This window comes from Nomascus leucogenys, chromosome 10, assembly GCF_006542625.1.
Source record: "Nomascus leucogenys isolate Asia chromosome 10, Asia_NLE_v1, whole genome shotgun sequence".
Classification (NCBI taxonomy): Eukaryota; Metazoa; Chordata; class Mammalia; order Primates; family Hylobatidae; genus Nomascus; species Nomascus leucogenys.
Window position 1 is genome coordinate 13,054,804 of NC_044390.1, and position 26,439 is coordinate 13,081,242.

The following is a 26,439-nucleotide window of genomic DNA, read 5'->3' on the forward strand; positions in this document are numbered from 1 at the left end:
TCACATAAACTACCAGAGACATCAGCCAATACCAATGGCAATGGGTTTTCTGTGACTTAATACCATTTTATTGACCACTGAGGGCAGAGTTTAGGCACTTCCAGTACATGAGTGAACTGGGGATATACAATTGTCCTGAACACTTAATTGAGTGTCTTTCCCCGGAGTTTGTTTGAAATGAGTCTCCAAGGCTCGAAACTTCTGGGCCTAGCTCTCGTGTGCTTATGAGACCTGGTGTGCTTTATGAAAAGATATAGCCAACCTATGGCTCGTCTTTTTTCCTATCCTGCTTCTTTTTAAATCTTCTTTATTCTGCTGTAGTTTTTTTTTCCCCTTGCATTAAGGTTTATGAGAACCATTATCATGGAATATAATTTTAAATTTCAAAGAAGACTTGGATTTGAAAGTAGTTTTATGATTTCCCCCACACTTTGGGCTGGGTGGTGATTGTATTCAATTGGGCTTGCATGGAAATACTATCATTAAAAACCCACGGTCTCTAGAGACAGGATTTGGAAATGCAACTCAAGCCTTTCTGATTAAGGTTATGAGAACTCCCACTTGTTTGCAATAGCTTTATTTTGCTTTTGATTTATAAGAACTCCCAGCTAATGATCCTGATTTGGAGCTAAAGAAATTCTAAATTAAAATTGTAAAGGAACTAGATGACTCTCAAAAAACATTCACATAGCAAATAAATTTATGTCCTCACCCCTGGCAGTGCACAATCTCTCAAACCTTCCTCCATATTTTTCTAGTAGAGACAGGGTTTCGCCATGTTGGCCAGGGTGGTCTCAAATTCCTGGCCTCATGTGATCCGCCTTCCTCGGCCTCCCAAAGTGCTGGGATTACAGGTGAGAGGCTCATGCCTGTAATCCCAGCACTTTGGGAGCCACCGCACCCTGGCTTGTTTCTCTGTATTTTTCTACCCTTCTTTGATTTGATTCACTGCTTCCTCTTTCTCTCCCTCTTTACCCTCAGGGGGCCTGGCTATTCAGCTGGGCTCTAGAATCTTCATCTGCTTCCTTTCATTCTTTCTTTCAGGATCCTGCAGGTCTTTAGTTCTGTTCCTCTGTCCTGCCACTAATTTATCTTGACTTTTCTGTCACGGGATCCTCCTCTGGGCCACTCCATCATCCTTCTATTCATTTCCTTTGACCTGAATCTTGGGGGACTTATTTTTCCCCCCTGCCTTCTTGTTCATTCTGTGAGTCAGAAGTCACCTCTTAACCTTGGATGGTTTTTTGTTTTTGTTTTGTTTTTCTGAAATTAGTTCAAATCTGGACAAATCTTTTTTTTCTGGAACTCTCAGAGCAAGAATTTCCTGGCCTCTGCAAACATCAGAGCATAGCATCCTATTTTTCAAGAAGAGATTGTTTTGGTTTAAGGATAGTAACTAAATATGCCCCTCCCCACTATAAGCTGTGAAAAATAGATCAATAGGTATAGGAGGCAGATAAGAAATCAAAATATCATCTAGTGATAAATATTGATGTTTATGGATAAATCCAGACTAGACACCCTGGCTTGGCCTACGGTCAGGGCCAAGTTTCCATCTTAACATCTCCCTGCTACACCTACTATGTGCTTTGCTGAAGTGGTGCAAGGATGAATGGAGCACTAGCATAGGGAAACAAATCACTGGAAAAAGTGGTCCTGCCTTCAAAAATGTCACTAGACTTTCCAGTTAGTTCTTTTTCATTAAAATAACAATAATTTTTTCTTTTACTGTTAAAAAATAAAATAAAATAAAATAATAAAATAAAATCTTCCTTTTAGTCATGGGCGGAGTAGCTGAAAAACCAAATGTGGAGAACTTTCCCCAGGTGTCTCACAGCATGCAGAAGGAAAGAATATTGGTTTGCCGGGAACTCTTGTTTTTCAGCCTATGCACTGTTCTTCACATATTATTCCCTCTGGGGAACATCAGGGCTAATGCAAGTACGCAGTTCAGGCTAATGCTCAGTCCCTTATTTTATCCGTTAAATCAAATCATGTGTAGGAATTAATTTAATCTATCTTTAAATCTAGTTCATCAATATATTTTAAGTAAAATTCTGACTAAACATCTAGTAACTTTCTGAGCCCCAAGGACACAAAAAATAAATTGCACATGGACACTGACTATGGTCAACATGATATAGGTGCATGAAAATTATTCATACATAACTATATGTGGAAATATTATTACTTATATGCAGAAATATTATTATCTAAGGGTCTGATATGAAAAGTCCTCATGAGGCAGGGCCATCTTTGGTACATGCTATGATAAATCTAGTTAGGCAGAATAGACAAGTTTTGTAGAGCCTGAAGCTTATAGAATTCGGAGAATTCTCTTTTTGAGAGAATACAAAATTCTGAATTCAAAATCAGTCTCAAAAGCAAATATCTAGAGTGAGGATAGAAACCACAAGAAAATTGCCAGAGGCTTGGAGATGCAGACCCCTGGCTTCTGAGATTTCTTGAGGTATTTTCACCTTGTTTCCCAGTTCTACCTAGAAGAATCTATAGCTGCCAGTGACTTGCAGAACTCACAGGAATGTAAAACTGGGGTCTGAAACTTAAGCTTCAATGGCTTCAGGGTAAAATTATTTTGGGGCAAATTTCCAGAGCTTTGGGGTTGGTTGGACCATTCCTTCAAATAATAGAGGCAACTGCAAAAAGGGGGCAGGCCATGGAACAGCTTTATACAGGGTGCTGTGACTGCTTCCTATACCACCACAAATCTTCAGGGAAAACGACAAAAACCACATTAGGCCCATTGTAATTGTGTTTTTTATGGAAATGGGTGAAAAAATTAGTTTTGCACCTTCGTTGGTGTGGGATCAAAACAGAATTAAGAGGTGTATTAAAACATAAGTTAACTATATTGCAATATCTTAAATGCATGATAGACATAAAGCCATGTGTCACTTAATGTTGGGCATACATTCTGAGAAATGCATCACTAGGCAACTTCATAATTATGTGAACATCATAGAGTGTACTTCACAAACATAGATGGTGTAGCCTACTACACACCCGGACTGTGTGGTATAGTCTATTGCTTCTGGGCTACAAACCTGTACAGCATGTTACAGTACTGAAGACAGTAGGCAATTGTAACACAGTGGCAAGTATTTGTGTATCTATAAGTGGAGAATGCATAATAGAAACACAGTATTACAATCTTATGGGCCCACCATCATATATGTGGTCTGTTGTTGACCAAAACATCATTATGTGGCACATGTGCAAAACAACATAGCTACATAACATATTTTCCCAACATTTAGCACCTTAGAACAACAAACATTTGTTATCTCCTAGTTCTGTGAGTCAGGAATCTGCACATGGCTTAACTGGGTCCTCTGGTTCAGGGTCCCTTGCAAGGCTGCAGTCAATTAGTTAATTAGTTTTCTGGGATTGCCATAACAAAGCACCACAGACTGGGTGGCTTAAATAACAAAAATGTATTTTCATACAATTCTGGAGGCCTAGATCAAGGTATCTGCAGGGTTGGCTTGTTCTGAGGCCTCTCTCCTTGGATTGTAGATGGCCATTTCCTCTCTGCGTCTTCTTCACATGGTCTTTCCTCTATATGTGTCTGTGTTCAAATTTCCTCTTCATATAAGAACACCAGTCCTATTGGATTAGGACTCATCCTAATGACCTCATTTTAACTTCATTACCTCTTTAATGACTATGTCTCCAAATAAAACCACGTTCTGAAGTGCTGGGAGTTAAGACTCAAACATATAAATTTGGGCAGGATGCAGTTTAGCCCATAACAGCCAGGTTGTAGGTACCTTAAGTCCCCACTGGGGAAAACCAGATTCCAGGCTCACTCCTGTAGTTGTTGGTAGGATTTAGTTCCTTGTGGACTATTGGACTTTAGGGCCTTAGTTCCTCACTGGTTGTTGGATAGAAGCCAATCTCAGTTCCTCGCCACATGAGCCTCTCTGCGAGGCACCTCTCAACATGGCATCTGTCTTCCCACAGCAACAAGAAACTCTGACACTGCCGGTAATTCATTCTTTGCCATTGTGGTCGAAATAACTCCATCCATCACCGTGAAGTATTTAAAAAAAAGCTAACATTTAAAAATATATATTTAAACTATCACTGAAACCTTCACTTTTATTTCCCTTGAGGCTTTCCTCTTCTGTTTGTGTTGGTCCAGGATCCCAGGAACCAATCTAGAACAAAGGACAGGTAAGTCTTGCTTGGAAACCCCAGATAGTAAGAGAGCTGGGACTCATCCACTGGTAATGGATTGTGGTTTTCACAATGTCTCAGAGGAAAACCTCCTGTGAAGTTGGTGGCTATGTATTTACTGCTGTGATGGTGGTCTTGCTGGACCAGGGTCTTGGTAGTTTTTAAGGTGAAGATAATCTGGGTCTCTCTAAAGGCCAAGCTATTTTCCTAATGCTGCCATATTTATGTTAGGAGATGCTTCTAGTCTTAGCCACTTTGAGCCAGACTCCCAAGACTTGATGCTGAGGCTTTATTACTAGTTCATATCCTTTGCCAAAGAGGCCAAAGGGGTAACCTCTTTTTTTCTTTTTTTTAACTGCCAAGAGACCTCAGTAGGTATCATCCCAACCCACTGCAGATGTTAAAAATGAATGGGATTGTAATCTCTTTCCTTCTAAGGCAGTGATTTGGTCCAATGCAAAACTTTTCCTCCTCTCCATTGTGGACCAGCTCTACACAGTGGGGATACTGGAAAGAGATTAAAGACACATTTATACCTTCCCCAGAGAAATAGGTGCCCATTCCCCTTATCTTACATGATTGCCTAGAAATAGGAATAGGAAATTACTATAGACCCAATATTCCATATTATGGGAATAGACAACTTGACTGCAGTGGGTTGTCAGTTAAAGAACAAAATGTTTGAGAGAGTTAAACAGCTGAGTAGCGTCCTCAGGCAGAGGGGTATGGACCACATATGGTCCTGATCACTTACGTAACTTTAGGTCAGGTTATTGCTACAGGTCCCAGCTGGACTATAGCTGGGCTTGTCTCCTTCAGGTTTTTCTGCTGTTAGAAAAAGGGAATTGGTGGAATTGCCATTCCATAAGTGTTCCAGTTTCTCCGTAAGAAGATGACTGCAAGAGCTCTATTTGAAGTGATCTTTTGGCAACTGGAAAACTAACTCGTACGCTGTTATCTCCCTTACTATTTCTTTCTGCTTTTTAGAAGTATGTCAGCTGTTTGAGGTGCCTTGGTTCCATTAAATATTCCCTGTTATTCTGGTTTATTTTTTTATTTGACATATTTTTTAAGTTTGGGCTCTAATACAAGAAGGAACAAATCTATTTTTATGTGATCACCAACAACCAACCTTGTTCTAAATTTCTATCCCAGGCTTTCATCAAGGCAAAAACTAAACAACCATTCAAATAAACAAAAACCTTACCAATTTTAAGAAAGTTTATTGTGCTTGTTCTGCCTTCCAGGCACTGTGCCAGGTGCCAAAAATAGAAAGATAAATTAAATCTAGTCCCTGCTGTAGAGAAGCTCCCAGTTTAATGGTGGGAAAAAACATGTAATCATGGTAAAGTGCATAACGACTCAATTAATATTTGAGTTCCTACTCTGTTCAAGTTTCTGCGGCTTCAAAAATGAACACAACAGATATGAAGCCTGCCTACATGTAGATTAGAGTTTGTCAGAGAGAGCAACCATTGAACTATTTATTACAAGCATGATCAGCGTCTCCATGGGAAAAAAAAAATGAAGCATTATGAAAATGTTTAACAGGGGCACCACTTCTAATGTGAAGGGCAGAACAAATATTCATTTGGAAATAGTAGTGGCAATTGGGGATGGGGTGGAGAAAGAGGGCAGGTAGAAGAGTTCCAAAATAGCATGTGCAAAAGATCTTTGAGGCTGGAAAGAGAAAGACGTGTCCTGAAACCACAGGTAAGCTATCATGGCAGGAGTAAAAATGAGGCAGGACAGCGGGCATGGCTTCATGGGTTAAAATCTTAGGAGTAGCTGAGTTCTCTCAAGTATAAAGATATGTCAATGTCAATAACATTTTTTTCTTTTTTTTTTTTTTTTTTTTTTGGTGGAGTCTCACTTTGTTGTCCAGGCTGGAGTGCAGTGACGTGATCTCAGCTCACTGCAACCTCTGCCTCCCAGGTTCAAGTAATTCTCCTGCCTCAGTCACCTGAGTAGCTGGGACTGCAGGTGCACACCACCATGCCCAGCTACCCTTTTTTTTTTTTTTGTATTTTTAATAGAGATGAGGTTTCACCATGTTGGCCAGGCTGGTCTTGAACTCCTGAGCTTAAGAGATCCACCTGTCTCGGCCTCCTAAAGTGCTGGGATACACTTTATCCCACTGCGCCCTGCCAGGAACTTCTTTAAACGATGAAACAATTGTAGAGTTTGCCTGTGTTGCTGGAGGTATTTATTTCTTCAATAAACACGTATTGAATGTTATTTATGTGTGGATTCTCTGGTACACACTGAGAATAAAAAGATGAGTAAGGCAGAATCTATGCACATCAAGTGGTTTGTACTGCAATGGAGGAAGATAGAAGATGTAATAAAAACAGAGATGAGAAAACAATTCTATGTTCATATTGTTTAAAGAAGAAGTGTACTTCTTAGGTAGCTATTATAAGATTTATGGCCCAAATCAAGTCTAAAAAATAATAAAGGAGCACTGACTGGCTGTGGAACTCCAATCTAGTGATGCATCAGAATGTTCTGGGCAACTTTGTAAATTGCAAATTCCTGAGTTCCTCCTTAGATCCAGTGGATTTTAATTTGTGGAGGTGAGACCCAAGAATCTATAATTCTTGTTTTTTTTTTTGTTTGTTTGTTTTTTGACAGGTTTCACTCTTGTTGCCCAGGCTGGAGTGCAGTGGAGGATCATGGGCTCATGGCTCATTGCAACCTAACCTTCTCAAGTGGCTGGGACTACAGGTGCATGCCACAACACCCAGTTAATTTTTTGTATTTTTATTAGGGACGGGTTTTCACCATGTTGCCCAGGCTGGTCTCGAACTCCTGGGCTCAAGTGATCTGCCTGCCTTGGTCTCCCAAAGTACTGGGATTACAGGTGTTAGCCACCATGCCTGGCAGATTTAGAATTCTAAAAAGCACTGTCAGTGATTCTGCATATATTCTGCAAATGGCATTTGGGAACCATTGAGGAAGAGCATGGTATCTGTGAAGCCACAGTAACATCTCTCTAAACGTGTTCTTCAGGCTGTTAATAGATGACATGGGAAAAAAAGGATTCAGTGGTATAATCAGTTGAATTACATCTCCCTCCTCAAATTCAGATGTAAGTTCTAAACCTCAGTACCTCAGAATGTGACCTTATTTGGAGATAGGGTCTTTACAGAGGTAATCAAGTTAAAATGAAGTCGTTAGATGGACTCTAATCCACTATGACTGGTGTCTTTGTAAACAGGTGGAATTTGGAGATAGACACCTATATGGGGAGAATGCCCTGTGAACATGAAATCAGCTATCTACAAGCCAAGGAGGGAGGCTTAGGACAGGGCTGCCAACACTTTGACTTTGAATTTCTAGCCTCCGGAACTGTGAGACAATACATTTCTGTTGTCTAAACTACCTAGTTGTTACTTTGTTAAGGCAGCACTCAAAAATGAATACAAGTGACTAAGTTAAAGAGAGTTATGAATAAAATGATTTCTCTGCTGCAGGGGCTCCAGAAGCTTGGATGTGCTCTGTCGCCCTCTGAGAACTGATAGCATGTGAATCTCATCCCAAATCTGAGTGCAGAGTGCTTTTTGTTTGGCATAGAGCATTTCATGAGACTGTTGTTCTGTGGTTCTGACTCAGAGAAACATCGAGTTTATTTCCCCTAAGGAAGCAGCCATGTCGTGGGTCTCACAGCTGCAGAAAGTTGAGCTTCATGGGACTGAGCTACTTTCAGGAAATAAGGATGCAGGTGAAGATTTTTGATTACATTTAGTTCAAATCCATTACACCTCCTGGGGGCAGAGCAGAACAGCTCCAAGGAAATAACCTACTGGAAATGATCAGAAGTCATTTTTCTTGATCCATGAATCCTTTGATTTGTGTTATTTTACATCTGTGACTCAGAAGCAGCCATTTGAAGAGAAAAAAAACCAAGAAGTACTAGGTTGTCTCCCTTAGTGGAGTGGTTCAGGAAATGCAGGAGAAAAATATGCAAGCGTGAGTTTATCAAATTAAAGACACCACTACAGATTTGCCTTTGGAACACTCCATTTATTCCTACTGTTTGCTCAGACCTTGACAAACTGATCCATCTGTCTTGAAATGGAACATTGGGAGAGAAATGGACGATAGTCATTGTCAGTGGTTAAAAAAGTAAGACTAAAGATTTAACTTGTGTATTTCAGTTATCAAACATGCACACATAGAGTGAAGGAAATGTGAACTGGATGAACACAAGCTTCCTGAACATTTGCAAAATCGCAATACTTCAACTTCTTATTTATCTGATGTGTTTTATATTATTTAAAGCTAAACTTATAAAAATTTTAGACTTGCTATTTGATCTACGGTTGTGAAAAGTATTTGTGTCTACATCTGGTGAAAACTTGGGATCATGCAGACAAAACATTCATCAATCCTTGTTTCATATTTTTAGGTCCCTATCAATAAACTTTACCCACCTCTCATGCTCATTTCAGTTCTCATCTCTCTCCCACAGTCCTTACAACCATCCCTGCAGACCCAGTGATCTCTCACCCTGATAACTCATTCAACATGTACTGCCAGTTTCTACAGCCTCCCATAACCATTGCCCAAAACCAGTGGCCACTTCCAACCGAAATGCAGTTTCATTGGCTCGACTTCCAGAGTTCCTGATTCATTAGGGCTGGGTAAGTTGAAAAGTCTGTGTTTTTAACGGGTGAGTCTAATGGTCAATTCCACCTGAGAATCAAAACGACTCATTTGGTATTTACCCTTTTATGTCTTAATATTGCAAGTGAGTCTGTCTCATCTTAGGCCATCCTTTCCTTAACTGAATTGATGTTTTTAATTGAAAAACCATGTTTTTGAATGCTGGAAAAGTTATTTTAATGCTATTTTTCAATTTTTGTAAGTATACTTTTGATTCTTTGTTACAGTTGTTATCTGTTTCTTCTGGAAGTTCTATTTTACTAGTAGAATATTCATCTTGGGGCGTGGGTTGTTGCTATTCCTCAATCTGGCTGCTGGGTTCCCTTTGGGTGTTTATGATTTTAACTGCCTGCCCCTGGTTCTAGTTACCTGGATTAGCTCTGAGGACACTTGAGTCACTGGAATGGAGGGAGATACAACAGTCTCAGCCCCGGTTAGCAAATCATCTGTACAAGTACAAGGTAAGACACTTCTCTACAAAGCTGCAACAAGTTTGACCAGCCTCAAGGGCTGAGAGGATCTGAACCTATCTGTTCCCCTCCCTCCATGCCCCTCTGAAGCTAAGGAGACTAGCAAGTACCCCCAAGATCATCTCATCAATCTGGCACATTGCCCTTTAGAGATTTCACCAATCTGTCTCTCAGGGCCACGCTCTCTGGGTCCTGGGAGATAGCACGGTGCTCTGATTCCTGCCCCAGGTTCATGACTACTGCTGCACAGGAATCAACTCATTGTCAGCTTTCTCCAACTAAACCTCCACAGATGGAAGGCCTTGCGTGTGACCTCTAGGCTCCCCCTATCGCCCTGTCCTAAAAGGTACTCTGCTTAAGATAGAGAGCTGGAAATTGATTAGCATTAGAATGGAAGACTCATGGGGACCTGCAGCATAGGCACTCAGGATGCAATTTGCACAAAATACCCTCATTGCCTAACCCAGGCAACTAGAACCAGGGGCAGGCAGTTAAAATCATAAACACCCAAAGGGGACTCAGCAGCCAGATTGAGGAATAACAACCCATGCACTAAGATGAATAGTCTACTAGTAAAACAGAACTGCCAGGAGAGCAACTTTCACAATCTCATTGTTATTGAACTTTCCATGCGTGTATGTCTGGTTTCTCCAGCTAAGGGGCTTTGGATATATCACCTATCTCAGTCTACTGTAAGAAGATACCTTAGGTGGGATAATTTATAAACAACAGAAATTTATTGCTTACAGTCCTGGAGGCTGGGAAGTCCAAGATCAATGTATTGACAGATTCAATGTCTGATGAGAGCTCACTCTCTGCTTCAAAGATGGTACCTTGTTGCTACATCTTCACATGGTAGAAGGGACAAATGAGCTCCCCCAGTCCTCTCTTATAAGGGTACTAATTATTATTATTATAACAGTATTCATGAAGGTGGAGTTTTCATGACCTAATCAACCTCCAAAGGCCCTACCTTTATGGGGCCTCACAATTACTTTGGTGATTAGGTTCCAACATACAAATTTTGTGGGGATAAAAACATTTAGTTTATAGCATCACATAGCTTCACCATGCCTCTTTCTTTAATTTGAAAACAGATAATAACCTCCACATAAAACTGGCATTTAAATCACAGCTATCACTTATTGTACATTCTTTCTGTGACAGGCACCTTGCTATGTACTTTACATGCATTAGTGCCAAATGAGATAATTTGAATAATTCACCTAGCATGTTACCTGGTACAGGTAGATGCACTGTACATGCCCATTGTTCTCTTTTGTTGTTGCTCTTAGCTGCTGACCTATATGGGAATAGGTATTGTCTTGTACTTTTTACTGTCCCCTTCTCTTCACTGCTCTTTGTACCCTAGCTTACATCGGAGCACTCGACATATTTCTTGGTTGACTAGCTGAATAGATAATGCCCTTCTAAATGACAATTTCCTGTTTTTTCTGTACTTGGTAAACTCAGTTAATTTTACGTGTTTCTAAAAGGCCTAGCTAAAAGTTTATTTCTTTTGCAAAACTATAGGTAATATCTCTTTTCTGATAGAATATCATCTATACATTTCATAGGTTATTTACCCCCAATTCTACCTCATATTCAAGTCACTTATGCCCATGAACTACATTCCTTACTGGAATACATCTCTATTCTGCTCCAAGTTGAGAAGTGCCTAGAATTCTTCTTTTAATATTCTTCCCCTAAAACTTAGGATAATTACCATAGAAAACAAGAACTGGAGGAATCCTCCCTTCATTTCTTTCAGAGAAAACCCCATCAAATTAGATGGCAAGAGATCATGTGAAGCAAGACAGCTTTGCAAGTTAGAAGGTGAATGTGCAGAAAGAAAATGATAGAACATTCTGGTTAAAGTGTTGTGTTAATCTATCTTGGGCATCTTGCTCTCTCTTATACTTTTTTAGGTGAGTTTTTCCACTAATGCTCATATGCTCGTCTACTCAAATTAGCATTTCATCTCAATTGACTCAAATTAAAAAAAATCAATATTTATAGTATAGGCAACTCATATCTTAAAAAAGCTTTCATTTATGGTGAATTTTACTTTGGAGTACAGCTTTTTATGAGTTGGAATTGAGCTCTAATTTATTGCCAACAGTTACCTATACAGTAGGTGCTAGGGTTTTGTTTAGTATAATCCACATTCCTTCATTGTCTGAAGTGTGCTCTGCTCTGTGGTGGGAACTTCTAAGAGAACCAGACTTGAGTCTCTTCCCTTAAGTGATTAGAAGTCTACAGAGGGCAGGAGGCAAGAGCATGAAGTTGGACAGCCCAGACACCAGGGTTTGAGTCCTGAAATACTACCCGCACACCCTCTGGACCAATAATGAGCCTGATGCATAACAAACTTTTAATATATATTAACTATTATTATTGGTAAGGGAATAAAATTCTTGCAAAAATTTGCTAAAGTGTATGCTCCTGGAAGACAAGGTCCCAGTTTTGTTTCTTTTAGAAAATTCCACAATGTCCAGCACAGTATTATTACAGGTGTTGCAGCTGACCTCTTTCAGAGTGTGAAATTATCACTGGAAGGTGGTTGTCCCATCTGGAAATAAATTTCTCAACCACTTTGCACTTAGGTATGGTTGTGTGATTTGTTAATTCGAAGAGCAAGTGAGCAGAAGATGGCTAAAAACAGGTACACCTTCTCAAATTTCTTTTCTCTTATCTTGGATAAATGCAGAAGACTTTGAAGCTCTAGAAGGTGATGGAAACACAGGATGAAAGAATTCTGGCTGCCCGAATCCTGTAGTTGCTTACATTGCACTGCTTCCATGAATAAAAATTACACCTTTAAGGTTTTAGGCCATTGTGATTTGGGGGTTTATTTATGACATCAGCTTGCATTGCCTTAACTAATACTGCTGTTCAACAAATTTGTTGAAGAAGTAAATGAGCTATATAACTAAATCACCCCAAGTACAATGCTATTTAGTATCTAAATTTATTTCATCAATCTGTCTGTGGTCTCATTACAGTCAATCAGAATTTAAAGTGAGGCAGTGAGATGGAGTAGCTCTGAGGCAATATAGTGGCTTTTTCTTTTTATATTTTAAAAAATACATCAAACCTTTGTTGTAAAAAAGAAATAACCAAAAGAACCTCAGAGTGAAGTGGGGGTGGGGAGGTTATTGTATATGTTGGAGTGTTTCATCTTAGTCATGAACTAACAAATTAAATAGAAAGCGTTTGTATGTTTTCTGTTCAATGTACTATGTATTTTGTCTTTTAAAAACATGTGGGATTGCAAAATACAGTCAATAATTCCCTTACTGAACTAAGAGAGAGTTAGAAAAGGCTGCTAATAGCTTTTGTGTTTAGAAATGTAATGCCTTCCAGTGAGTTATTTCATGGGTGAAGTGTCTGGAATTGCTTCTGAATACTGGATTGTAGATATTTTTCTTTCTTTTTTCTTCTTTTTTTTCCCCTTTCTCTTTTTTAACTAAGAGAACTTAAACATGATATTAAAAAAACATTTTATCTTGTGGTAGAAATGTCAGCCACATTTCAATTCACTCTTAGGCTTCCCCTAAAAGGAATGACTTTTATGCATAACAATAGCCTTGTTTTTATAAGTGGTTGGTAATATCTGCAAATGTGTAAGGCATTCATTTTCCAGGAGCTCTTTTCTCCCTGGTAACACACCACGAAATATCAGAGTGTTGTTATTTGAATGCTTTCTTGTGCTCTGACTCCCAGATGAACTGAATGAAATTCAACTTCACAGTCAAATGAGTAGCCATTTAAAGCTCAGGTGTGTATTTCTTAAGACCCTCTCGAAGGATATATAACTGCTTATGTCTTTCCAAAAGACAGCAAACTGAATTTTAATTGGATCTTGCCTCTCCCAAGAGATCATTATACTTCTACTCTAAGGCCATATATTATAAAGCTTCAGTATGAGTTGCAACATGAAGCCTATGTTTTGGTTTAGTGTTTAAAGCCGAGGTTATAACAGCTGACACTCTAGTCATTTCAGCAACACCCCCAATCAAAATTTTATTTAGTTTGAATCTCTTTAAAAAAATGAACATACACACAAGCACGCACACGTACACACACACGTATATAACTTGCATGTCAAAATTATGTAAACTTTCAGATTATTAAAAAACCGTTCCTTTTTTAAGGAAATAAGTCTCAAATGGGACTAGTTCCAATTTTTTCTTGTCTCAACCCCACCTTGACCTTGTCAGATGGATTTAAAAAAATGAGGCAGTGGAAAAATTTATATATATATATATATATATATATATATATATATATACACACACACACACCAAAGACCTGCTGACTCAGAACTGGATCTAGAATATCCTTTTGAGACACAGAATGAATCTTTTCATCAGATGGTATGGAAGACCACTGATGCATGCATGAGCACTCCTGGAGCTGGTCTCCCTCTGATCTTTGAAACTGACAAGACAACATCTAAAAGGAAACCAAAAGACTTGCAGAACCTAATTCACTAACTCTAAATAACACAGCCATATACTTCTTTGTTCTTCATAGTTTAAGCATCCATGGAAATTTCCAGAGGTAAATTAAGACTACGAGGACCAATGTTAAAAACACTGTGAAAACATCCCAGAGCATGCTGACGTGTGGAATTCATACTTTAAAACTCCTAAGGGGCAATCTTATGCCTCATAAGGAGGCATAAGACTTCCTTACGGTCTTGCCTTATACCATAACAAAGTGGACCTTTGTGTATTATATGTAGTTAAGACTAATTTTTTTATATATATATTTTCTTCCTGAAAAATACATAGGTTTATTCCAGATTTGAATGTTTTAGACATTTTTTTTTCCTTAAATTTGCTGACAGAGACGTGAATCGGGAACCAGGCCCCAGAATACAGAATATGTCTCTTAGTTTTTCTGAGACATGATTTCTTAAGTTGTAACATTAGGGGACTGAAGTAAGTAGCCTCTAGAACAGTTAGTGTTATAACATTTTATGGTTCTAAATTTCAAGTGGCTTTAAAAAAATTATTTATATAAGACTCAGTTACTAGTCAGCGTATATCCCTAGATTTCAGCATTTTTCTGCCATGATGTAAAAGAATATTTGGATTACGTACTCAGTACACTCAGTACTGGAATCTTAGACAGGCTTCAGTTTGCCTATTTATTTCTACTTAGTTATCTTCCACTAAATTTGCTTCTCTTTTATTAAAGTTTTTTTAATTGTATCAACATCTTAGTTACAAGGCTCAAAACCTTGAAGTTTTCTTCAATTGTTTATGTTCGTTCACCCCTAACATTAAATCAATCACACAGTTCTCTTGGGTGCACCTCTGTGAAGGGTAAGACTACTTTTACAAAACAGAACTGTAGAATTGGAAGTGATTTCCTTTCACTGCCTCACCAACGTTGTAGAATTGCTTTAGGATCTGAAGAAATATATCCACCATTTCCCAAGAAAAAAAAAACACATATACAATTTTTCATATAATTTCCAGGGATTCAAAGACTTCCTAAAGCTCTTCCATGGATATCAGATTAAGAATCCCTCATATAGGCCAAATGTTTTCAAAGTCAGAATTTCACTCAATAACAACCCTGGCAGGTGGCTCTCCGATTCTGCATCTAGTGACTGAAAATGCTCATTGTGGGCACTTTCTCTTCCCTTATTTGTAATGAAACTGTTATTGTTGAAGAACTTATTTGGGGTTAAAATATTTGCCCCAGTTGACCACAGGTCTTCATTATTTGAAGGTATCTCCTATATCCCACACAAATCTTCTATTTTTCATGTTAAATATTTACCATCTCTTTCTTGCATGTCTTCCAGACTCTTTCCTATCCTGGTCATTTTCCTCTAGACAGTCCTTAAGTGTCTTGACTTAATTTTGGTTCATTGAGATGAATAACATTTTTTACACTTGATATGAATAACCAATGCAAAATTCCTGGAAAATTTCTTTGATTTCAGGCACAGAGGAAAGGACTTGAGCTGCCTAACATTGGCTAACATGTTGGTTTTGATCTTTGCTAGCCATTTTGACTTAGTGCTGGTTACTTAACCTCCTCCATTTTTTCATCTGTAAAATGGGAATAGTTACACCTTCATTGTAAATTTGTTATTTTAGCAGATACTAGGTACCCAATAAATGGTGGATATTATTTCTACCATTAATTCAGATTATTTGGGATATTTTGAAAGAAACATCATATTGAAGACAGACAAACATAATCTCCAAATTATTTTTAACCAACATTAAACTTGGCCTTTCCTACCGCAAAGTCATGATATTAAATTTTTTTATTGAAGTACAAAATGTGATAATTACTTAATATTGCTAAATTGTTTTGTATTGGGTTTGGCTCATATGACAGGCTTCTGAGATATTGCTAAGCTCTGACCCTGTCATTCAGTGTGTGTTACCTGTCCTTCTTACTCTTGTGATCTTCAGGCAGGTGTACAGGCAAGGACCAAACTCCCCAAGACACATTAGCCACTTTTTCCAGAGTTGACATTAATTCACTAAACGACTTTCTATTGTGACCAGAGTTGTCATGTACCTTGCTGACAAAATGATACTAAGCATGTGGGATTTCCCTGACCGAATTATTTAAATAAAAAAGTGGGGGCGGGGGGAAGAAAGAAAGAAAATGACATTGGTGTGAAATGATTTGTGTGAGCTCATGCTGACTCAGTTGTCGAACTAAATCCTTTTCAAGTCTCCTAGTGATAAGAAAACTATAGGAAGAAGGCAGGGACTGTACCTTATTTGCACAGAGTCAAACAGATTTTGAGGTCCCTAAATGTATAATAGATCACTTCTTTGACTTGCAGATCAGAGTGAAAACAATTTCAAGAGCAAGTAAAAGGAGAAAGTCTGGCTCTTCAAAGCATGGTCTCATTCCCTCACACATAAGGTGGCTCTTATGTTCTTCCAGAGAACTTGTACAGAGCATGGCATGGCGGTGGGGCTTGTCAGAAGGAAAAGTGTGGGTGGCTGGGTGTGAGGCTCCTCTCCTTGCCCAGACCCTCTAATCCTCTCCGAGGTCAAGGACAGGAAGGAAAAATAATAAAGTAGACATTTATTCCTTCCAAAAGACTTGCTAAAAGGAAACTCTCCGAGAAACCCCTCGGCTATTTTTATGAATGAAATTTTTAAAAAAGGTTTTTAGATGAATTTTCCAAATACCTTTTAGTCTGAGAGAAAGAGGGGGAAAAAATAGACTCAATGCTAATACCCTTTGCATGAGCTCTAGTTTGCTCTTGCCTCCAGCTGTTGAATGAGTTAGGGTCATATTTGGAAAGACAGCTCATTCTGTTTGGAAGGTCATGCAAGGGAGTCCGGAAGAGGAGGGGCGTGGAGATGCCAGACAGAAGGGCGAGCCAGCAGACACACGTGGACAGGGCTGCAGCCAGCTCCTCTTACTCTCGGTGTGTCACTGCCTGCAATGGAATCCAAGGGTCTGCCGTCAGGAGTGCAGGAGTACTGTGACCTCTCTTGGAACCTGGCGGTGAAGTCTCCTAGAAAGCATGTTTATTCAGGGTCCCTGATCCACAACAGGAGCCTTCGCTTTGAATTTAGATTAATTGAGAGCTCTGTTAGTATAATTGAGTGCACTTTCCCGTCCTGCCCTGTATAAGTAAAGGGACAGTTAAAACATTTTCCTTTTATTAGAGTCTGTTCTAAAGTTGTAAGGTATGATGAGATGTAGGACGTGAAAGGTTTTACATTCTCCAGAGGAAGATGCAATATCCAATCAACATATTTCTCTTATCTTAACCTGATATCTTATTTAAAGCAAATAACAAGTGTCCAAAAACATCTGGCTCTATTTTCCTGGATAAAATGCAGGAATAAATTAAATCCCCACAATACATAAATTCTCTATATAAATTAGCACATGGAAAAAGGCAACGATCCTTTCAAATAAGTGTTTAGTACATAAAATGAAGCTAACCCCCATGAGAACACTTATAAATGGTATCCTAAGATATAGCAAGGAATTAATTTAGCTCTCTAAAAACTTACTACCCAGGAATGTATTAAATTAAGGAAGAATTTGACTCATTTGGAAAGGTGGCCCTTTTACATCATCTATACTATGTATATTTTTTAAAGATGTTGCCCAGGCTGATCTCAAACTCCTGGGCTCAAGCAGTCCTCCTGACTCAGCCTCCTAAATAGCTGGGAGTACAGGTGCATGTGCCACCATGCCCGGCCTTATAGTCTTATGTTTTTTAAATGATGCCTATCAAATAGTGTGGCCAAAAGCATGCTATTTTTTATTCTTTTATCAATAAAATTTATTTTATTTTATTTTTAATTGACACATTATAGTTGTACATATTTATGGGGTACAACGTGATGCTTTGAAACTGGCATACCATATGTAATAATCAAACCAGAGTATTTAGCATATCCATTACCTCATACATTTATCATATCCTTGTGGTGAGAACATTCAAAACCCTTTCTTCTAGCTATTTTGAAATAGACAATGCAATGTTGTCAACCACAGGCACCCTACTGTGCAATAGAGCACCAGGGTTTATTCCTATTTAACTGTAACTTCGTACCCTTTGCCCAGTCTCTCCCTATCTCCCCCTGCTCCCCTTCTCAGTCTATCTTCCATTCTCAGATTCCTAATCTGAAAAAAATGCCACCTAGCTTCTATCTTGCATACTTGTGAGTCTCAGCAATACCATCCATATATGCACACAGTTCTCAGTGCAGGAGATGCCCTCAGCAAATGGCAACCAGCCATTCCTCTATTTGAAAGACAGTCAGACACAATGGCCTGGGGTACTTGCCTTGTGGATGTTCTGCCGTTTCTAAGCAATTCTGCTGCAGAAGCACTACTGGGGGACACCCCCTCTTCAGGTGAACCTGCGTTGTAATGAATGCCTTTTAATACTTCGGTCATCAATTTCCCTTGAGTTGGTCCCACATTGAACCTGTCATAGGCTCACATCCGTTAATCTTAAGAAATACTGTTTGTTGAATTTTAGAGATCATGGAAATGATCATTTCAAAGTAGTTTTCCTCCTGTTTCATCTGGGATTTATAAAGAACTTCAGCCATTCCTAAATATGAGACAAAAAGGTCTGACAGCAAGTGACTTTAGAGAGATATCTGGCTCAGAAAAGACTACCAGAGTCCAGGAGATGGTTGGAAAGATGGGCCCATATGAGAATTCTGTGTTTATTTTGTCCTTAGGTGAATGCCTTTGCTGATAATGTTTCCAGGCACCACTGGGCAGTGAGTCATTTTTGGCCCTACCCACTTCACGTAAGAGATACGAACTGAATTTAAACCCAGATATCTGAGAAAGGCCATCTCATGTTCCTTCTGGGTACTCACAGCCCCAGCAGCAACAAAAGGTGGTGATAATGGCGGGAAGTAGAGAAGGAGACCCAGAAAATCACAGGCATTAACTAGAGTTTTCATTAACAGAGTTGAAAAAAAGAAGACATTTCAAATTTTAAATTCTTCTCCCAACTCCTGTACCTGGCTCTTTAAGGTTATAAAAATCAGAGGATTCCACTGGGGGGGATAAATGTTTTGAAGAAGTAATCCATTGATCACTTCCTCTCACTCGACATGTTTAACTAGATGGAATCAATACTTCTTAGCCTAGCAATGGGTTTGTAAAAACAAAAAACAACAATAAAAAAAAAACAACAAAAAAAAAACGGTAACACAATTGGATGTTGTAAGGCATCTTAGGATAAAAGGATCCTGTAGACAAATTCCTTCTTTATCCCTTACCCCACCTGTGAGCACCTATGATTAAAAGTCAGATCTGTATGGATATATCAAGTCACCGAATTCATGGAGGTCAGGGCACAAATAATTCTTTTTTTTCATTTTTCAATGCATTTACTTGTCATCCAACACCTGCCCTAATGACACACATGGAAACAAAGAATCTTGAGTTTTAAACTGAGCACAAGAAATTGAAAATATAACTATGTAAAACATCAAAAGTCCCACCCACTTTTTAAAAGAACTTGCTTAATTCAAGCATATTTAAGAAATAGTGCCCCTGTCTAACACATTTCTATTACATTAGCACGGTGCCTACTTGCAGGTTTTATTTCTTGCAGTTCAATGAGTACAGTACTTCAACTGGAGAACTCGAAACAGACACAAAGGCTTTTTTTTTTGTTGTTAACCCTTCAGAGAAAACATGCAGGGACAATCACCACTTCTTCATTTTCACTGTCACCTGGATTCACAGACAGTTTCAGATGGGCAGATGGCCCTAGCGGTTAATAGAGATGAGAGCGGGAAAAGAAATAAATGAATACTCTGTTTTCTGTGTAAGCAAATAAAAAGGCAGAGGAAACAAAAGGAATGAGCCAGCCATGGGGTTGAATCATCGAGTCTCTCTAAACATACCTTGACTTTCCCATGCAGGGATCTACTTCCCGATAGCCAGTTCAGCGTGGGTACTTATGCCGATGAGCCTAAGAATGTTTGCCTGTCCGAGATAAACACTGCATTTCTGCCTGCTGCACACAGAGTTGCTGGAACCTGACAATGCCGTGTGCGAGTAATAAGCAATCATGAAATAGTGAAAGAGTCAGGGCTCTTGAATTATGCTTGCTTTATACGGCTTGAATTGCACATCTAGGGCAATGTTTGGCCAAGTGAACAGGGCGTGCATGCAAAGACCTTGCTTCCTCTCTGTGCTGTGGGGAACTGAGACTGTGCCGGGCCTGCAAAGGCGGTGAGGAAAAATCTATTTGAATGCTTACTGCTGAATGGTGCTGGGCATTGTCAGCTTTTGTTTACTTCATCTTACATGTGAAGATCGCAGCTGTTCCTTTCAGTAAAAAGAAGTAGGAGAATGTAGCAACCAGCCTCACATTTTCCCCTCCTCCAAATGTTTGTGGAGCCCAACAGCTGTCTTTGCAAATCCTGTCACTCAGGATTGGAATGGTTCTACATAATCAAGAATGGAGTGGTGAGGCTGAGATTGTTGGCTGGCTCAAGGTGGCAGGTGGGAGTGAACTGTTCTCTTACTGGGCTCACTTGGTCTGTTCCTGCAGGGATTGACTCAAAAAAGAAAAAAGAAAGTTTAAAGGAGGCGATGCAGGAAAGTTGAACACATGTCTTGTATTTCATACGTATAGATCTGAATGGCTGTGAAGCATGAATTCACTGGTTGTTAGAATTGTAAGGGATTTGAAAGGTCCTCCTGTCTACGAGTTTTCAAATTATTTTTAGCAGCAGACTTTTTTTTTCTTTTTTTCCTCAAATGAAATCTTAGACTAGGGATATCGTATGATAAATGAAAATACCTACATAGAATAAGCGGGAGCATCAATGGAAAACTGGGCTGGGTATAAGAAAAGCAACTTCAATAACAAATGAGCTCAGTTGTGGGAACAGGGTAAGAGTCATGAGGACTGAGGCAAATTGGATGTGCTTGGAGAGGACGAGTGCTCCTCCTTCTCAGCACAGCCACGCGTGGCATAAGGATGTTTTGGTCAAGAAAGACTGCGTGTATGATAGTGGTCCCAGATTATAATACTGTATTTTTATTGTACTTTCTCGATGTTTAGATACAGAAATGCTGACCATCGCAACGCACAGGAATACCCTAGGATGGCAGCCAAAGCCTTCCATCTCCCACCCAGCCCATTTTCCTAAAAAATGTGCGCATTTAACGTTTTTCATCCCCAAGAATGGGGTATCAATAGAATCTCCAGGACCAAGACTTAAATGAAATGAATCAACAGTAACACACACAGTAGCAATTTTCAATTAGAAATTTAAGGAAAGCTTCATAAAATGTTCATAGAATTCTGTCCCAATTCACCTAGCCCATTTCAACTGTAGTGCAGAAGTCTGTTGTTAATAGCCTTAACATCTTTTTTGGGCTTTTTGCAAATATGAGTACAGTTTATGTCATTTACTCCCACCCAATAGATTAAATTCCAGGAGTCTGGAACACAGAGAAAAAAGAAGAAAAAAAAACTTACAAAGAGAACAACAGCAACAAAAATCAGCTAAGTCTGAGCAGTTTCAGGAAACATGCTGATTTTTTAAAAATATGCAGAGACTATCCAGTTATCTCAGATTCCTGGTTCGTTTTCCACTCAAAAGTTAGGTCAGCCAGCATCTGAAATAACAGTCCTTGATTATCTCTGGTTTTGAAAAACAGAAGAATACAACAGATTGCTTCTGCTCAGTCAACCAAGTTCTTGTGTTTTAGTTACCCTGACATCAACTTCAGGTGAAGGAAGAATGTTTACATATCAAAGTGGATAACATTTCATGCTGGTGGAAGGCCCTTCTTCCTCTGTTTTTCTGGCTGTGCAGGCTGCAGCCAGAACCAGGCTGGCCTCTGCCTGTTTTAAAGGAATTTGACTTATGGACTGGCTCCAACACAAAAATGCATATTCATCTGCCAGAACAGGTACAAAACATCCCCTGTTATTAATAATCTATAGCACCTCTCTTCTTCTCATTTCATACATACAAGCAGAACTTGACTTTCACTCATATCATATTTGATTTTTTTAACACAATAAGAAGTGGAGAATGACAGAATTTTACTCAAAGAATCTTTTTTGTATTTAGTTTTTTTTCATTCAGTGGTTATGAAAAAGCAGAATTATGTCTTACTCATTGAAATCTTTTGAAATGCTTTTAGACTTTCCTCAAATCTTTTAAATCACAATAAAGGAAATCGATAGCCATCTTTCCAGGTGAAAGGAGTTGAACCAGCTAATACATCACTCATTCTGATTAACCAATTCAAAGGCAGGCAGGCAGGCAGTTAAATATTTGCTATAATTCATTCTTGGGTGGTTATATATGCTTCAGTGGCAGATTTTATTTAATAAATATCAATAACCATGGCAATGCTCAAGGAGGAAAAACAAAAGCAAACTATAAAATTATAATTTAGGTGTCTCTTTTATTAAAAGTACAGTGGAAAATTATCTCAAGATAACCACGGCACATGAATTAGACATGTCTCAGGAATATGTTTGTTTGTTCTCTCTGTGCCTTGGGATAATTTCAATTAGTTAAATCTATAAATTATTTTATTACACATTACTCCAATTTAGTAGGTGTCTACAGTGTGGGAAGGTAGGACAATGTGGGTACAATTTAAATATCTTAGTTGGTTGCCTACAGCCTCATAGAGATTGGACTAACCCATGAAACAATACAAGTGTCATTAAGTACAAAATTTGTGCTATAAAAATTCTTATGGGCTAAAATTACTGGGGCAGGGATCATATAAAATTAGAATTGAATTAGGTAGGAAATCATGGGTACAATTTGGATCTGTGTAGAGAAATGAAACCTAGCAAACAGACAAGCAATGGCAGAGATACAAAGCAGCAATGAGCATGTCCTATATGGAGAGAGGACTGCAGGGACAGTGATGACCAGAGCGGAGGTGTATTCATAAGGCATGCCCATATCATGAAGAAACTTGAATCCTAGGAGGATAATCTGGGCCTTGTTCTGAGAGGCGCTGGAGAAGCATTGCTGGATGCTTTAAGATTACACTGATGATGGTATGCAGAAAAAATCTGAGGGGGGCAGAACCAAAATGTCAAGAATTACCAAGGAAGTTTATGATATGCCTGCAATAATGGTCCAAAAACAATGGTAGCAAAAGGAAAAAAGATCTAAAAAGTATAGAATGATGGTTGATTCCATCATATATTTATGAACAGATAAGAACTGGATGCCTCTAGATGTCTGTGGACACAAATATCTAGTACTGTCCCTGCCCTCATGGAGCATAGACCCTAGGAGATCAACCAGGACTGAGTTTGAGACCTATGTGTGGATTTCTTAGCAAGGCATCATGTCAAATGACTCTTACAACCAGTGAGACAGTCCAGAACAATAATTTTTTTTATCATACTTTAAGTTTTAGGGTACATGTGCAGAACATGCAGGTTTGTTACATATATATACATGTGCCATGTTGGTGTGCTGCACCCGTTAACTTGTCATTTAACATTAGGTATATCTCCTAATGCTGTCCCTCCCCCCTCCCCCCACCCCACAACAGGCTCCAGTGTGTGATGTTCCCCTTCCTGTGTCCAGGTGTTCTCATTGTTCAATTCCCACCTATGAATGCGAACATGCGGTGTTTGATTTTTTGTCCTTGCGATAGTTTGCTGAGAATGATGGTTTCCAGCTTCATCCATGTCCCTACAAAGGACATGAACTCATCATTTTTTATGGCTGCATAGTATTCCATGGTGTGTATGTGCCACATTTTCTTAATCCAGTCTATCATTGATGGACATTTGGGTTGGTTCCAAGTCTTTGCTATTGTGAATAGTGCCGCAATAAACATACGTGTGCATGTGTCTTTATAGCAGCATAATTTATAATCCTTTGGGTATATACCCAGTAATGGGATGGCTGGGTCAAATGGTATTTCTAGTTCTAGATCCCTGAGGAATCGCCACACTGACTTCCACAATGGTTGAACTAGTTTACAATCCCACCAACAGTGTAACAGTGCTATTTCTCCACATCCTCTCCAGAACCTGTTGTTTCATGACTTTTTGATGATCGCCATTCTAACTGGTGTGAGATGGTATCTCATTGTGGTTTTGATTTGCATTTCTCTGTTGGCCAGTGATGATGAGCATTTTTTCACGTGTTTTTTGGCTGCATAAATGTCTTCTTTTGAGAAGTGTCTGTTCATATCCTTTGCCCACTTTTTGATAGGGTTGTTTTTTTCTTGTAAATTTGTTTTAAAACACTTTACAAGTGTCTACGTTGCTTTTTTTAATCACTAGAAAGCCTAGTCAACATATGGAAAAACAAACAAGGAATAAGATATGTTTAGTGATCCTGCATCTCTATCAGCTTCAGCAGTGGCTAAAGAGTCACCTCTGAACTCCCAAAGCCCCTCCCCAAAATCTCAGCCATCTTTGACATCAAAACGGGTGGGAAAAGCTCTGGATTAGTAGTCAGAAGTCTTCTGATTTGAGTCTTGACCCTACCACTTGTTTAGTCATGTGACCTTGGAAGTCATTTATATTCTTTGAGTCTCATTCACCTTCTTCATTTATGAGACTAATACCACCTGCCTGGCAAACTCAGAGGATTATTATAAAGATCAAAGGAGAAAATATCTATTAAGGCCACTAGGGCATAATGATGTTGGTAGGAGAGTAAAGGAGAATGAAGAACTCTGCTTGGGTAACTCTTTGTCTTGACCTAATTATTAGAGTCTAATTTTTAAAAAAGATACATAAGAATCAAGCCTTGATCTAAAAAAAGCCCCAATCTAAAGAGGCAGATCTTGACTAGTTAAGTACTAGTTAAATGTTTCTGCTGAAAAATGTCTTTTTTAGCTCCAAATGAAAATTTACATGAAACTTTAAATATATAAAACAGAAAAAGTGAGTCATTTTCATATAAAGGCTTTAAAACAATTTATAACATTTACTTATTATAAAGCCAATCAATGGGAATAATAAAGTTTTTCTGATTAACACAATATTAGAGATGAGAATCTTATGTCCACTCAGCCTCCAATTTTAGATTGTTTTTACTTCAGTTGCACAGTGTCAAGACAATTTTGATTCACACAGCTAAGTGGTTACAAATGGTAAGAATTATTTTTATCAGCTTACCTTGAATTCTCTGCAATTTTTTTAAATAAACAGAAAGAACAGGAAAAGCTTTGCTTCTATGTCTGTGTAAAAGTTAACTGACAACACAAGTTCACATATAGAGTGAGAATATGTGCTAAATTTGGTATACATTGCATGAATATATGTTTCTTTTTATTAAGGTATTTTAAGTAGTGAAAAATATTTTTTTAACAGCATTTAAATCAAACATTTGTGGAACTTCTGAAGGAACTCTCTGGAACCTGAAGTGTCTGCAGAATTGTGGTCAAAGCTAGCCACATGCATTGAGCAGAGAGCACTGTTCTAAGCGAGTGCTGTTTGTGGTTTATTTCTTAATCCTCCTAGCCACTCCATGAGATAGGGGAAGATTCTGAGACACACAGAGGTCTAGTAATTTTCCATACAGCACATCATTAGTAAATAGCTGAGCAAGATTCAAATCTAGGTTGTTTTTGACTCTGTGGCATGTGTGCTTAAGGGCTGAACCTGATGGAAGAGAATGGGTTCATGGTCTGGCCACACAGCTTAATAACCAGGTAGTTTCAGTTTTCACACCTACTGAATACAGATCAGTTGTGAAGCTTATTTATGACACTGTCTGGAAACCTTGGAGTTTAGTGGGTGTTGAATAAATGTTAAAATGGCTGACTCCCATCACAAATACATCTAGGTATTGTGCTCTTATCCTCTTTTTGCCATGTGAGGATACAAGAAAAAGACAATAGTCTATATCTGGGAAGAGGGACTCTCTGACCTAGGACTCCCTAGTTTCCAGAACTGTGAGAAACGTATTTGTAAGCCACCCAGTCTATGGTACTTTGTTATAGCAGCCTGAACTAAGACACAATGCATATTCATTTACATGTTGTAGTGATCACCTAATTCAGGGGTTGACAGACTACGGTCTTGCAAGCCATGTCTGGCCTACAGTGTACTTTTGTAAATCAAGTTTTATTATAGCACACTGCAGTGGACTGAATGTTTATGTTCTTCCCCAGATTCATATGTTGAAATTCTAGCACCCAATGTGATCTTATTAGGTGGTGGAGCCTTTGGGAGGTGATTAGGGTATGAGGGTGGAGCCCTCATGAATGGGATTAATGTCCTCAGGAAAGGGACTCCAGAGAGCTCTCTTGTCCTCTTCTTGCCATGTGAGAATACAAGAAGAAGACAGCAGTCTGTAACTGGGAAGAGAGACACTCTGACCTAGGGCTCCTCAGCTTCCAGAACAGTAAGAAATATGTTTGTAAGTCACCCAGTCTATGGTACTTTGTGATAGCAGCCTGAACTAAGGCACCTACTTATGCGTATTCACCTACATATTGTCTGTGGTTGCTTTCCCTCTAAGATGGCTTAGTTGTGTCATTGTGACAGAGAGTACATGTCTCACAAAGTCTGAAATATTCACTTTACAGGAAAAGTTTGCCAACCTTTGACCTAATATAATACTGCATTTTCTGTCGGTCAACT

General features: G+C 38.8%; 1 long non-coding RNA gene across 1 annotated transcript; it reads right to left on the reverse strand.

Annotated features, from left to right (window-relative positions):
- Positions 1-2,760: 2,760 nt before the first annotated feature.
- On the reverse strand, positions 2,761-20,062 carry LOC100599664. The gene is made up of 2 exons (XR_121280.3): positions 19,736-20,062; positions 2,761-4,707 (listed from the first exon to the last, which is right to left on the reverse strand). It is a non-coding gene; the product is annotated as an uncharacterized LOC100599664 (long non-coding RNA).
- Positions 20,063-26,439: the final 6,377 nt, after the last annotated feature.